Raw genomic sequence first — 13,850 nt, 5'->3', positions numbered from 1 at the left:
GTGACCATTACAAGATTGTGATCAGACAGTCCTGTGAGCATATTATATGACTTCAAGATCCTTTCTGGCCTATTAGTGAAAACTAGATCAATCTGAGTGCTGGTGGAGTTTGTAATTCTTGTAGGGCCATTAATTACCTGAGTCATATCCATATCATCCATAACCTTTGTCAATTTTTTTCTAACTTTGTTAACTTCCCAATTAACATTTAGGTCACCCATTATTATCACCTCTTTTTCAAGATTGAGTTGTTTCAATAAAATTTCCAGCTTTTCATAAAAATCTACATTTGATGAAGGAGGCCTATAAATAACTACAAGAATAAAAGACATTTGCTGTGACAAGGAAACAGCTAGTCCAAAAAATTCTAATCCATTCTCATCGATAACACGTATCTCTTGACAATTATAAGTGTCCTTGGCATAAATCATAACGCCACCTCCCTTGGAACCCTGTCTGTCTTTTCTAAACATTTTTTAACCAGGTACAGATAGTACTGCTGAGGGCGAAGATTCACAGAGCCACATCTCAGATAGGCAAAGGAAGTCAATATTGAAGTCAGTGAGAAGGTGATGGACCTGATCACTTTTGTTAAAATACTTCGTATATTTAAGTGTGCACAAAGAATGCCTTTTGGTTTATGTGTTGGGTCCCATATTAGTTTAGAGTTATTAACGGTTTGAAACACCCTGAATTTCCGGTGTTTTAATATTGCGGGATTTGGCAGCCTTCTGTTTCTTTTATTGGCAGTGTTTGCATGTACCTTTACGCTGCCATCCCCCAAACCCACAGGAGAGCGAAGACGGGGCCCCAGCCCCACCCGCCAGCACAACAGAACCCCGGCGACCAGAGGACAACGAGACGGTCGTCACAGCGCACACACTCGATGCTGTCCCTGGCAAATGTGGTGATCCGGCCAGTGCTGGCAGTGATCCGTCCAGCGCCAACTGCAGACAAACCGGTGCCAGCAGAGGCCCAGCCAGGGGGCGATGACGACTCAAACACCAACGGAAGTGGCCTGGCCATCACCGAAGGTGATTCGACTGGCTGCAGTGTAGGTCCAGCTGGCTGTGTTGTTAGCTCAGGTCCAAGCCCAGCTAGCAAGGGTGGGAACCCAGCCAGCAGAGTTGGAAGTCCAGTTGGCAGAGGTGGAGGCCCAGCTAGCAGTGGTGCTATCCCAGCTAGCAGAGGTGGAGATCCAGTTGGCAGAGGTGGAGGCCCAGCTAGCAGTGGTGCTAGCCCAGCTAGCAGAGGTGGAGGTCCAGCTAGCAGTGGTGCTAACCCAGCTAGCAGAGGTGGAGGTCCAGCTAGCAGTGATACTGGCCCAGCTAGCAGAGATGGGGGCCCAGCTAACAGTGGTGTTGGCCCAGCCAGCAGAGGTGGAGGCCCAGCCAGCGGCGTTGTGGTCCCAGGCAGCAGTGGTAGAGGCCCAGCCAGCAAAGATGGAGGCCCAGCCAGCAGTGATGTTAGTAGAGCTAGCAGGGGTGTTAGCCCGGCTGCCCGAGATGAAGGCCCAGTTAGCAGTGATGTTGGCCCTGCTAGCAAAATTGGAGGCCCAGCTGGCACTGGCCCAGGGTTTAGTTCAACATCACCAGCCAAAAGGAGTATCAGCAAGAGATTAAAAACACCCAGGAGTGGTTTGCCTGTAACAACCTGTTCCTGCTCACCTTGGGGTGGCGTGGCATGGCCATAGTCCAGTACCCTTGTGAAAAGCATGTGCTGACTAAATCTGGCTGGATACACGATTAAAGTGTATCCAGCCAGATTTAGTGAATGATGGCCATACAGTAAACTCATTGTCATGTTGAAGTAACTAGTTTGAGATGATTTGAGCTTTGTGACATGGTTCATTATCCTGCTGGAAGTAACATCAGAAGATGGACATGGTAAGCAATGATACTCAGGTAGACTGTGATGTTTAAATGATGCTCAGTTGGTACTAAGGGGCCCAAAGTCTGCCAAGAAAACATCCCCCACACCATTACACCAGCAGCAGCCTGAACTGCTGATACGAGGCAGGATGGATCTGTGCTTTCATGTTATTACGTCAAATTTTGACCATCTGAATGTCGCAGCTTAAATAAAGACAGTCTTCCATTGTCTAGTTTTAGTGAGCCTGTGTGAATTATAGCCTCAGTTTCCTGTTCTTGGCTGACAGGAGTGACCCCAGTGTGGTCTTCTGCTGCTGTAGAACATCTTCTTCAAGGTTGGACGTGTTGTGGTTTTGAGATGGTGCTCTACAGTCCTTGGTTCTAATCAATGGTTATTTGAGTTACTGTTGTCTTTCTATCATCTCCAGTCTGTCCATTCTCCTCTAAACTCTCACATCAACAAGGCATTTTGGTCCACACATCTGCCGCTCACTGGTTACTTTTTTTCTGAAACATTTTATATAAATCATAAAGATGGTTGTGCGTGAAAATCCAAGTAGATCAGCAGTTTCTGAAATACTCAGACCAACCATGCCATGTTCAAAGTCACTTAAATCCCCTTTCTTCTCCATTCTGATGCTCTGTTTGAACTTCAGCAAGTTGTCTTCACCACGTCTACATGAATAAAAGCATTGAGCGGCCATGTGATTGACTGATTAGCTATAAGCAATTGAACAGGTGTGCCTAATAAAGTGGGCGGTGAGTGTATTTGGAAGGAAAATAGTAAAACTGATCAACAGGAAAACTGACATCTCAAGTTCATTATCTCAGTGGAGGGAGGTGACTGGAAACCAGTGGAAGAAACAGCTTCCAGACAGACTGCAGACTGCAGTTGAGATATAATATATGTTTAGTGAAAGTTTCAAACAGGATGTTTGTGTGTTAAACATGTGCTTTTGGTGCACGAGGTGACAGAGTTTTGTCTGCAGGCTCTTCCTTCACTCTCCAAACCCTCCCACCCCACCACAAGGTTTTTTATACTGATCAGCGCCAGGCGTCATGGCAACAGGTTTAGCAAGCTCTCTGATTGGCTGTTTGTCCTGGGATCACCCGTTGCCGTTTGCAGACAGAAGTGCTGAGTGGACCCTCCTTTTTTAAAGGCCCTGGCCCCGCCCCCGCCCCCACCCCCACCCCACCCAGCCGGTTCATGGCCTCCTATTATTTAGCAGATTTGTTTTTGCATCCTGGCTGAACCTTCTAGTGTGCGAGGAAAAAACTGCAGTGGGGATCATATATGTACCTCTGCAGGGACGCCGGGGGCATAACCTAACAAATGTGTGGGGTCAATTGGTAAGGACTGCTTTCTGTTGTGTTCCTTGTGCAGAGGTAGGGAGTACTGCTAAGTTGTGTGCTGAGGTGAGGAGTGGAGGTGATGGAGAGCATGGATGTGGATAACATCGACAAGGACTCCATGTTCTACAATTAAACTGCTAACTTTTAAACTCGATGCACTTCAGAGCCTCACAGTGAGGACTTGGACTCCTGATGAATTTGAGGCAAGTGTTTGGTTTGTCGGTGCCATAAAGTTGTAGATCTGCTTTTAACAGTTTTAACAACTTAGTAGTACCTCTATTCTCTGATATGTGTGAGTGTTTGTGAAAATAAACTTCTCACTTGGATTACTAAGTTTTGGGGTGAATGGTTCTTTTCATGCTGGAACAGACAGAAGGGAGTGTTTGTGACGTTGCTCGTGATGATCTGCCAGCTTGTTTGTTAGGTGACTCAGATATTAAGAGTGAGCTCCTCTTGCTAGCTGCTACAGGCTGGACGGACGAGGAGAATGTCAAAGTTACCTGGTTCTTCTGACTCTAAGGACGTCGGCAACCGGTCAGTAACAGACAACAACTGCTGTGGAGGAGGAGGAAGAGGTGGTAGGCTTGATAGGGAAAAAAAACTTGGATGACTTAACAAACAACAGGGGGGAAGAATACTGCTGCAAAAGCAGGATGTGTAGTTCAGAACAAGGAGTCTTGAACTGAAGAGCTGCAAGAAGGTAAGGATCTGAACCTGCTTTATTGGGCGGACTGGCAGAGGAAGGACAAAACTACCAAGGAAAAAGAAATCAACAAAAATGCAGGACCAGGACAAGGCAAGAATCTACAAGGAAACACGAAACAAAAAAAAGGAAATGGGACAAGAGAAGAGGCGACTCAAATGTGTGAGATGAGAAGACAAGGTCAGCTAGAGCTCAAAGACACGGTCTTGGATTCTGAACTTCAATGGAACCCAAGACGGATTTGAAGATGGCAGCTGATCCTCACATTGGAGGAGAAGAAAACAACTCAGTTAAAAGTCAAGACGCAGCTTCCTTCTGCCTTTGAAACCTTCAGGAGTTCTTGAAGAGAGCAAGAAGCTAAACCTGAGCTGATCACACGAAGATAATGAAAGGGATGAAGGCTAAAGGGAGGTGGGAGGCGGGAGCAGGGTCAGCTACACAAACAATGTTTCACTCGGTACATTTAACATCGAGCCCCGCAGGCGACAACAATGGCATCAGCAAGGCCCTTCCACATCTGAACGTTGCTAGATTTCTCTCTGGCTGGTTTCAGTGTGCTCGAACAGCACAAAGTCCAAACAATTGAGAGGTTTTTCTGTTTTCCATTGAGCTCAGCATGTCACAATTCGTATAAAGACACAAAGGTGGCAGCTGCCGTTGAACACCGCTGCCATTAAAAAGCTGCTGCGTGATTGTCAAGAATGTGAGGCTGACGTCTAAAGAAGGCTAAAACGTTTGCTATGATGGTGCTTCGGTGAGGAGTGTTACTGGTTGAGGTACTGTCCTGCTTTCTAATCTAGGCTTTATTAAGCTGGTGCACCAGCAGTCGAGAGGAATAGAGAGATTTCCATGTGAGGTTATTTTTATTTAGGTTATTTTTAAATGTATAAAAATGCATATAAGATTGACAAACCCTACAGTTTACCAGAGAAAGATTGAATATGTTCCCATATGAGGGGGTTAGAATCAGACTGGTCTAACCCACAAAAATCCAGACTGAGTTTTATATAATTTATGTAATATTTTATGGTCTAGATTTTAGTGGCAAACCCAAATGTAGCATTACAGCGGCACTTTGAATGTTAGACCATGCTTGAAAACACAAAACCTGGAACCCATTTTTCTCAAAAACTAGAGAAAGTGTGTTAGACCACTCTACTTCCAAACCTTTCATATATAGTATGTCAAATGCAGTATGTCAAAAACATCAGGATGTGCTACTACATCCTCATTTTGCAGAATGTAAGCCAGCTTTTCTGACTTGTCTGACCCACAATCCTCCGCACAGCAAAGGTATGTCACATACATATGTCATGGCAGCTCCCTTGAGGTACAAACCTGACCAGCTAATAGGGTGCAGACTTTGATAGATATACAGTACAATCAAGACAGTCAAAGCTTAAGGTGCAATGTTCTGATGATTGAGTGGTCTGTTTCAGTTGTATGCATATTACATGTAACAGTGTACTTTGTAAGGCCAGCTTGTACAACCAGCATGAACAAAAGCTTATATACACTTTTAAAACCATGTATATCATTACAGTCTTGAGTTTCCATTGATTCCTTTTGCTCTGAATTTTAATTGATGGACTCACTGAAACAAATGAGTATTTTCAGACAAAAAACAGGCATGCATTCTTTCATAGTTTTATTATAGGTCTTCTGGAAATATGACAAAATCTGTTGTGTCACAAATACACATATAGCAATGCTGATATTTTCTTAAATGTCCCTTGGCAAATTTCATCTTGACAAGGAGCTTTTAGTGGCCATCCACAAGCTTCTGGTGTATCTTTGACCACCTTTTCTTGCCAAATTGGTACAGTTTTTGGCTTTCTGACACAGACTTGTTTTTTCATCACTTTCCACATGTTATTAATTGGATTTAAGTCAGGACTTTGGGGAGGCCAGTCTAATACGCTGATTCTAGCCTGGTTTAGTCTTTTATTTGCAGCTTTAGCTGTGTGTTTTGGGTCATTGTCTTGGTGCAACACCCAGCTACCTCAAAGATCCAACCTTCTGGATGTTAGGATTGGCTGAACAATGTGGACAATCCTGAACAATCCTCCTTCTTCATTATTCCATTTACTTTGTGTAAAGTACCACTTCCGCTGGCAGCAAAACAGCCCCAGAACATAATACAACCACCCCCATGTTTGACAGTAGGTTTGATGTTCCTGGGGTTAAAGACGTCTCCTTCCAAAACAACTCTAGTTTTGTTTCATCTCATCTCAGAACTCTTCTTCTTTCTTTGTTCGTGTCATCAGCAGCAAACCTCAGTCGAGTCTTCAGGAGCTGGTGATATTTGTTTGACTCTTGACCATCTTGACCAGTTATCTCTCAGCATCTGGTGACAGTTTGTGTTTTTTTTCCTGACTGTGGCAGTGACACAACTGTACCATTCACTTTATTCTTACAATAATTGGCTTGCATGAGTGATTTTGGGATCTGTAGCTGCTTTGAAATGGCTCCAAGTGACTTTCTGACTTGTTGAAGTCAAAATTTCCTTTTTCAGATCTTTGCTGAACCCCTCATACTTTCCTACTGTTCAGTTTGTGGCTGAGTCTGAAGACTGTATCAGATGGGCCTTGTTTGAACTGACTCAGAGAAGTCAGCAGCTGTAGTTAATTGTAATCACTCAGGAGAAAATCAAGAGGCTGCGAGGCAAATTTGACTTTGCACCGCATTCTACATCACCTCAACTGATGGTTTAAGTTGCTGTATGTATATTTTCCACCCAGCAGATTTGTTATATTTCTAGAAGACCATGACTGTGGGTTTTGTGTGTTTGTGATAAAGCGTGGGCTTTGATGACTCCATCACAGTAAATTTAGAGTTATAGGAGACATTTGAAACTCAATGCTTCCATGGTATTAGGTATATGTAAACTTGTATGTGCAACTGTGCTTAAAGGAAACAGAAAAATTATGTGATTGAGAATGCAGTAAGCATATGGTGGCTTTGTGCTATGTTGGCGGTAACCGACTCTTTCTAACTCTTGGCTAATCCAAAAATGATGGGAGATGGGTCGTTCAGATGTTTCTGGGCCATGAACTCCCAGGAAAGCACTGCTTTTGACATCTTGTTTAGAAGTGAATGGAGCGACATCTGTTCAAATAACCAACAGTGGGAAAAAACGAGTATCCTGGACATCAATGTTGTCATCCAGGTTTCCTCTGAAAAGGCCGGCCTACACAGAGATAGTACGACTGTGAGGAACGCTAAATTGAAGCTTCAATTGAATTTAAATTCTTGAGTTCAAATAAAATTCTCCCTCTATCCAGTTGTCATTAGGACATTAGCTATTGATACCTACACTGTTTTGTTGTTTTGTTAATTTGTACTTGGACATTTTGACATGGACGTCTGTTGGGATGAACTCACTTTATTCATTCAAGCAACTCTCTGATTCTTGAAGGTTGGCTTTATTTTTCAGACTCAGAGGTGGCAGCTTGGCTCTGTGTTTGAGAAGACCTTGTGATTAAATGATAATTCAGATTTATTAAAGCTTTTCTGTTTGGAGGTACTGGCATGGTTGTTAACACCACATTTTTACTGCTCACCTTCATGTGGTCTTTATCCAAGCTGAAGGTCTGGTTCTAACCTTTGCAAGCGTTTCTGCTTCTTGCACAGAAAGAGTTGATGTGAATGAACAAATTCACAGTCTTGAAGATCAGATAGATGATCCAATATTTATTTTTCATCTATTACAAAACACAGCATTGTCTGTGTGATAGAAAGCTGTTTCTATGGTTACGTCCATGACCCAGTCAACTGTATAAACAATGATTTATTTCTTGTATTGTTCACAATGTGCTGTCTACTTTTTCTTATTGTCCTTTTCTTCCACTGGTATTTCATCTTTTCCCATGCATTACCAAGAACTGTGAAGCTCCAATTAATATGATAGTGTTTTTAGATTATCTGTATGGATGTAAAGTGTCTGGACTGAAGTTTAAATATTACCATGTCCACTATCTTTATTTTGTTTTGTTTGATTTGCATTCTTTGTACTAGACTGGGAGGTCTAGGAAAGCGTTCTACCATCTTGGTAGTTTTACACACTATGATGAAGCAGTAAATGAGTAAAACCACACACTGTTGAAATTAGCAGCTTCGTGGACATCACCATGTCTCTAACTGACTGCTGTTCCTGCAGGTTTCCCAAGGGGACGCTACTGAGAAGCTGGCTCACCAAGTCGCGGCCCAGGTTGCTGCTGCTGATCGCAGGGTTGAAGAGGCCTCAGGTGACCCTCATGAGGAGGAAAAGGATGAAGCGCACAAAAGTAGCAAAGGCCACGTAAGCGGTAAATAAGGCTTATGTTGCATGGAGGAATGCTGAACCCCACATCAGAGAAGACACAGGAAGTGGTTAGATAAGAGGGTTATAGCTGTGTGTCAGGTGACAACATCTTTATTTTAAATCCCAAAATGTCACTTCGAACCAAAAACAGCACAAAAGACACTGGAGGAGAAATTGAATGGAGTCATCCCAGGCTGGTGTAGTTCAGAGTCTTCAGAGGACGACATTAAGCGTCAACACCAGGATTAGGAATCTGTCAGGGTAACACAGCGAACCGGTTGTGTTGCTTTGTTGTGGCCAGACTACTGCAAGATTCTAGTTTTTATTTCTTATTAATCACACTGATTCCATGGCCAAAATAAACGGGATGTTTTCCTTTTGTGAATGATGCTCATTAAGGTTGCATTTAACTCCTTTCTGCAGCGATTATTTTGGACTTATTGGTCCTTTATTTTCCAAAGTTCTGTTCTATTCTTAATAGCTCTTCATGTAAACATCACTTCATCTTTTTAAAGTCCCATCATCCCCTCTAGCCATTAATCTGTCTACTAGTTACAAGTCTGAGAGCGAAGGGCTCCATTAGGGTGATATGGTACAAAAAGTCTTTAAGGTATGATGGAGCTTGGTCATTATAAATGTTAGAAGAAGGATTTTAAATTCTATGCTGGATTTAACAGAGACAAAATGAAGAGAAGTTAATATGGGAGAAATAAGATCTCCGTCACTGGTTCCTGTCAGAACTCTGGCTGCAGCATTTTGTGTCAGCTGGAGGTTGTTAAGAGAATTATTGTGACATCCTGATTATAAGGATCTATAGTAGTCCAATCTAGAAGTTATAAATGCATGGACTAGTTTTTCAGCATCACTCTGAGGCAAGATGTTTTGGATTTTTACAATACTGTGCAGATGAAAGAAAGCTTTCCTACAAACTTGTTTTATGTGTATGTTGAACGACATATTCCGATCAAAAATAACTCCAAGGTTTTTAACAGTAAAAATGGAAACTAAGGCAATGCCATCTAGAAAAACTATCTGGTTAGATGGTGTGGAAGAAAGTGCCAAATTTACAGTTATTGTCTGATTAATTTGTGATCTTTGTGTCTCATCACTTATTACAATTTGTCCTTTATTTTTGCCAGCCTGGGTGTCATTAAATTTTCTCTTAGATGTGACTTTATTTGTGCATATTGCTCACAGGAGAGGTACAGTGTCACCTAAATATCAACTGATTCAAAATTGAATTACCTCTCAACAGTAGCATCACTTTAAAGTAGAACAAAAGGGTATCTGCTCTTGAGTAAAATTATAATCTCACAGTTTAGATTAGCAAAGTTTCAGTCAAGAATGTTTTTCTTTGACGCCATCCACAGAGATCGATGTTGTAGTCGATAACTTCATAGCTTAAAAACTAATTCCTATGTTCATTCCTAAAAGTCGTGGTTCCATTTTAACGATGCACCTTTGATCTTTCATCGGTGTTAATGGGGTTTTGTGTTCAGTGTGTGGTTTTTGATTAGAATTATGTCCAGTTCTGTAACATTTCTCAGAGAAATACATCTGTTTGTGTTTGACCTTTTTTGTCAGTCTGGTTGGATTTTCTTGATGCTTTTCTCTATCCAGTTAAAATGAACACATACAACTGCCCAAATGAAAAGACCAACTTTGATGTGGTCCATCAAATGTTCCGTCTGTTCTTCCAGAACCTGCAGCCGAATGCCCCACTTCACCTGAGTTCTTCACAGAGAGGATCTGCTCGTTAGATATGGAATACAGAGAGAAGGAAGCCCTATGTGTTGGATCTTTGCCCCAGCAACGAACTAAAATCCAAGAACCACAAAACAGAATGAAGTCAGAGGATGAACCACAGATATTAAGACCTCCAGATTAATCCGGATCACACCCAGACCTGGACTACCAGCTTCACCCTTTCTTTAAATACCCATCTGTTTTGGCTCATTAGACTGTAACGACTGTGGCTTGTAGATTATTACTATCCAAAGACAAACTGTTGGTAGAACAAACCCTGCTGTCCTCGTGTTTTCAGTTCCGACTCTTTCAGGTTTGAGTCTCAGAGGAGTTCAAACCACCTGCTGATTAAACTCTCTGACGGGACGAAAACTCCTGCCTCACGTTCTTCTGTCCCACCAAGACCTTTAAAGCAGCTCACTTTCACACAACACAGAGTTCTACATGACATACATCAAGGAAATGTGACCTTCAGCACATTGAGGCCAAGATGACAGGGCCATTTGTAATGTCAAGGTTCAGACACACGAACTAAAATTAAAGGTTGCTCGTGCAGGGACTAAATTAGTCATGTTTGCAGACTGGATATGATGGGTTTTAGCTTTTTGAAACTCTTTGAACAGAAACCCTTTTCCATTGTGTTTGTCTGTACATAATGGTAGCATCTACAAAGGCTCAAGCGACAGTGTGAGAGAAACCTGTCACAAAATTCAGTTTCCAGTGTTTGTTACAACAGCAGCTACACTACACAGCACAATTTACACAAATTAAAATAGGTTCTATTGAAAAATTTCCTTTTATCAGTAATTAACTTAAGAGTTTTGTTGTTTGAGAAGGTTCTAGAAACATCGCATCAGACAGTGGAAAATCAGAGATTAGAGTAATAACTCACAGAACTGTAAAGCAACGATGTGCTGACAAGCTAGTTTGATTTATTTAAAGCAATACATGACAGAAGGAAATTGTTAAGTAAAATGAAAGCATTTTTTTCTTGTAATAAAATGGAGTTCCATTTTTTTTTCTTTTTTTAATGTATGCAACATTCAACACTGACTGGCAATTTTTAAGAATCACTGTTGTTTTGCAAGTTCCCAACCTGTAACAGCTTTTTTGTCATTCATTGAGCCAGAGAAGACCAATTTTCTTGCAAACTATTGACATTTTCTCTTAGTTTGAGGTGAAAGTGTGATTATGTAATATTAATCAGAGTCTGGCAGTCACATTTTGCTGTGATGGATTAACTTCAGTACGAATAAAAAACACAAAACAGACTCCACTTGTTGACATTTGAATCTAACATAGTACCACTTTACATTACGTTGATTTTAGGTCCGTGTATTTTTCCGGCAATTGGATTTTCCGTTCTGAAATGGGTATTAAAAAACAAAAAAAGGAGTGGTTATTTGATTTTCATTTTATAATGCAAAAATTAAAATTGAAATACAAGGCGAATCCAAGTATAATTTTTTTCGTTAGTTTTCATGGTCAAAATGAGACATCAGGTGGCCGATCTTAAAATAAATCAATACTGATTTTTTTTATAGAGCTTTAAAGTTTTGTGAAGACAGGGGGCGGGGCTACTTTATGTAGAGTAGTACTATTACCAGAGTAGCGACAACTGGGGATTTGATGCCATTTTGTTTCCATTCACTGTGCCACGCACTAATGCACCCGTGACTGTGTGTGTACTCACTTAGCTATTTGTGGATTGCTTACTGATGTCAAGACATATTTTGGACAAAATATTTTACTGGCTTGTTTTGTCTGGATGTCCAAGGTTGGATTATGGCCATTTTTTGTGGAATATTTAACCACGCCTGACGAACGTCAGCGGGGTTACTGCATTCGGTGCGGTATCTGGCTTGCTGGGTAAGTGTGTATGTAAGTATGTATGTATTATGTATGTATGTATGTATGTATGTATGTATGTGGCTATGTCCGTTCCGATATCTCTGCAAGTGCTGAAGTCAGGATAATCAAACTTGGCACTGAAGATCAGTCTAAGGTCCCCTACTCTGTTGTGGAGTTACAGGTCAGCAGATCAAGTAGGAAGGGAGATACGTATGATGATCAAAATTGATATATATTGCATCATTTATATAGGGAGGACAGGGTTTTCGCCAGTAGAGGGCGTGATTCTGCCCTCTACTGAGGGCTCGTCTAGTTTCATCTGTGACTAGTTATGAGCCTTCAAAGGTGAGTTGTGCTGTTTACGTTATTTGCTGTTTGTTGGACAAATGTGTTTATATTACCTGCTGTGGTAATCACATCCGAAAGTGGTGAGAATGTAAGCTTTCCATGGGTGTATAATGTTTCTATCATCGAGTTTGCAGCTTTGGTCAATTTAGCAAAATACGTTTGCACATCTCAGCGGCCTGTATTTCATGCATCTCCATGCATGAAAATGGTCAAAGTCAAAATAACCACAACTGCCTAAAATCACATCAAACTTTTCTATCTGTCATTCACCCATACATCATAACATGAAAGTACATACATGGGACTAACCTGGCACAAAAATGATGATGAAGTCGGTTTCCATCCCACTCTCCGGACTTTATTTTCCCACAGTTTCCTTCTTTCACTATTACTGGGAAATCTAAACATGTGGAATCCCTTCTCCGATCGATTTGTGCACCCAAAGGCACAACAGCCCGTCATTTTTCAGGTATTTAGGAAGCGAAAAAGGACCTAGAATTACTCTCTGCATTGTAAACAACGTTAACAGGAAAACCCAGCGTTCATGAATGGGAAACAAAATGGCGCCAATAGATCACGTGACCAAAATTTTTTGGACCCGTTATGTCGCTACTCTGGTAATATAGGGACTCTAACTTTATGGAGAGTCCAATCTGGAATAATTGACAGGTCCTGTGGAGGAGGCAGCCCAGACTCTGCTCTCCTCCTTTGGATTAACTCTGGTATGATCACTGTTGGTTTATTTATGAGTGGAGCAGCAGAACCCTTTCCATAGACAGTTTTCTTGCCCGTTGGCTTGTTTTAACCAGTTTTCTACCTTCGGCTGATTCTACCAGCAGAGACTGAAAAGACTCTGATAGTTCAGTAAGTGTTTATTTTCTTATCGGTGCTGCTTTTAATGCACTTTATATGCAACTTTAGTGTCATATATAATGTGTGAAATACACTCCAGATGTTGGTGGAGTTTATTTCTGTGTGTTGACCAGAGAAGAGAGTTAGCATTCAATATTAGCTTTAATGTTAGTGATGCTAACCGAGCTAGCTGCTCAGTTGTAGCCTGACTAAAGCTAACGTAGCATTAAGCTAACGATGTTTGGGTTGAGTTTCATGTAAACAGCTGAAGTGTGTTGTGTTTGTGTAATGTGGTACTTTTAGTTAATAGAACTGTTCATGGAGACGCTGGTTCACATTAATGTAATGTTTAGAAAACCTAAATGTGATTAAATCAGTAAGTTTAAGGTTCTGTGTTGTTGGTAGTCCTGAATATCTGCTGAGTCTCTAAAGTTAAACTGGAGAAAACAGTTAATCTACTCTCTAGTCGTTAACATTGTTTAATGAATGATTCATGTTGTAGTACAGCTTAGTAGAGATTAGAAAAATAACCTCCCTGAATATGTCCAAAGTAATGATGAACACTACAGTTATTACATTTAAATTGCACCACAGATAAGCTGGATAATAAAATCCTGTCTCCTAATGCTAAAGTGACTATAGGCCTCTCTGTCTTTCAGTGCTTGGAAAATATATATGACAGAGGAAATCTTTCCAGGGATACTTTAAAATGAACCTCTGCTGTTGATGCTGATGCTGTGACGTCTGTCTTCATCTCAGGTGTCTCATGTTCACTGTGAGGAGCTTCTGAGTGAAGCCAACAGAAGGAAAACCTCATCTGGTT

General features: G+C 41.3%; 1 long non-coding RNA gene across 1 annotated transcript; it reads left to right on the top strand.

Annotated features, from left to right (window-relative positions):
- Positions 1-238: 238 nt before the first annotated feature.
- On the top strand, positions 239-11,247 carry LOC110962052 (uncharacterized). The gene is made up of 3 exons (XR_007941012.1): positions 239-1,034; positions 8,087-8,234; positions 9,931-11,247. It is a non-coding gene; the product is annotated as an uncharacterized LOC110962052 (long non-coding RNA).
- Positions 11,248-13,850: the final 2,603 nt, after the last annotated feature.

Source organism: Acanthochromis polyacanthus, chromosome 3 (genome assembly GCF_021347895.1).
Source record: "Acanthochromis polyacanthus isolate Apoly-LR-REF ecotype Palm Island chromosome 3, KAUST_Apoly_ChrSc, whole genome shotgun sequence".
NCBI classification, from domain to species: Eukaryota; Metazoa; Chordata; class Actinopteri; family Pomacentridae; genus Acanthochromis; species Acanthochromis polyacanthus.
This window is presented reverse-complemented; position numbering and strand designations above follow the sequence as displayed.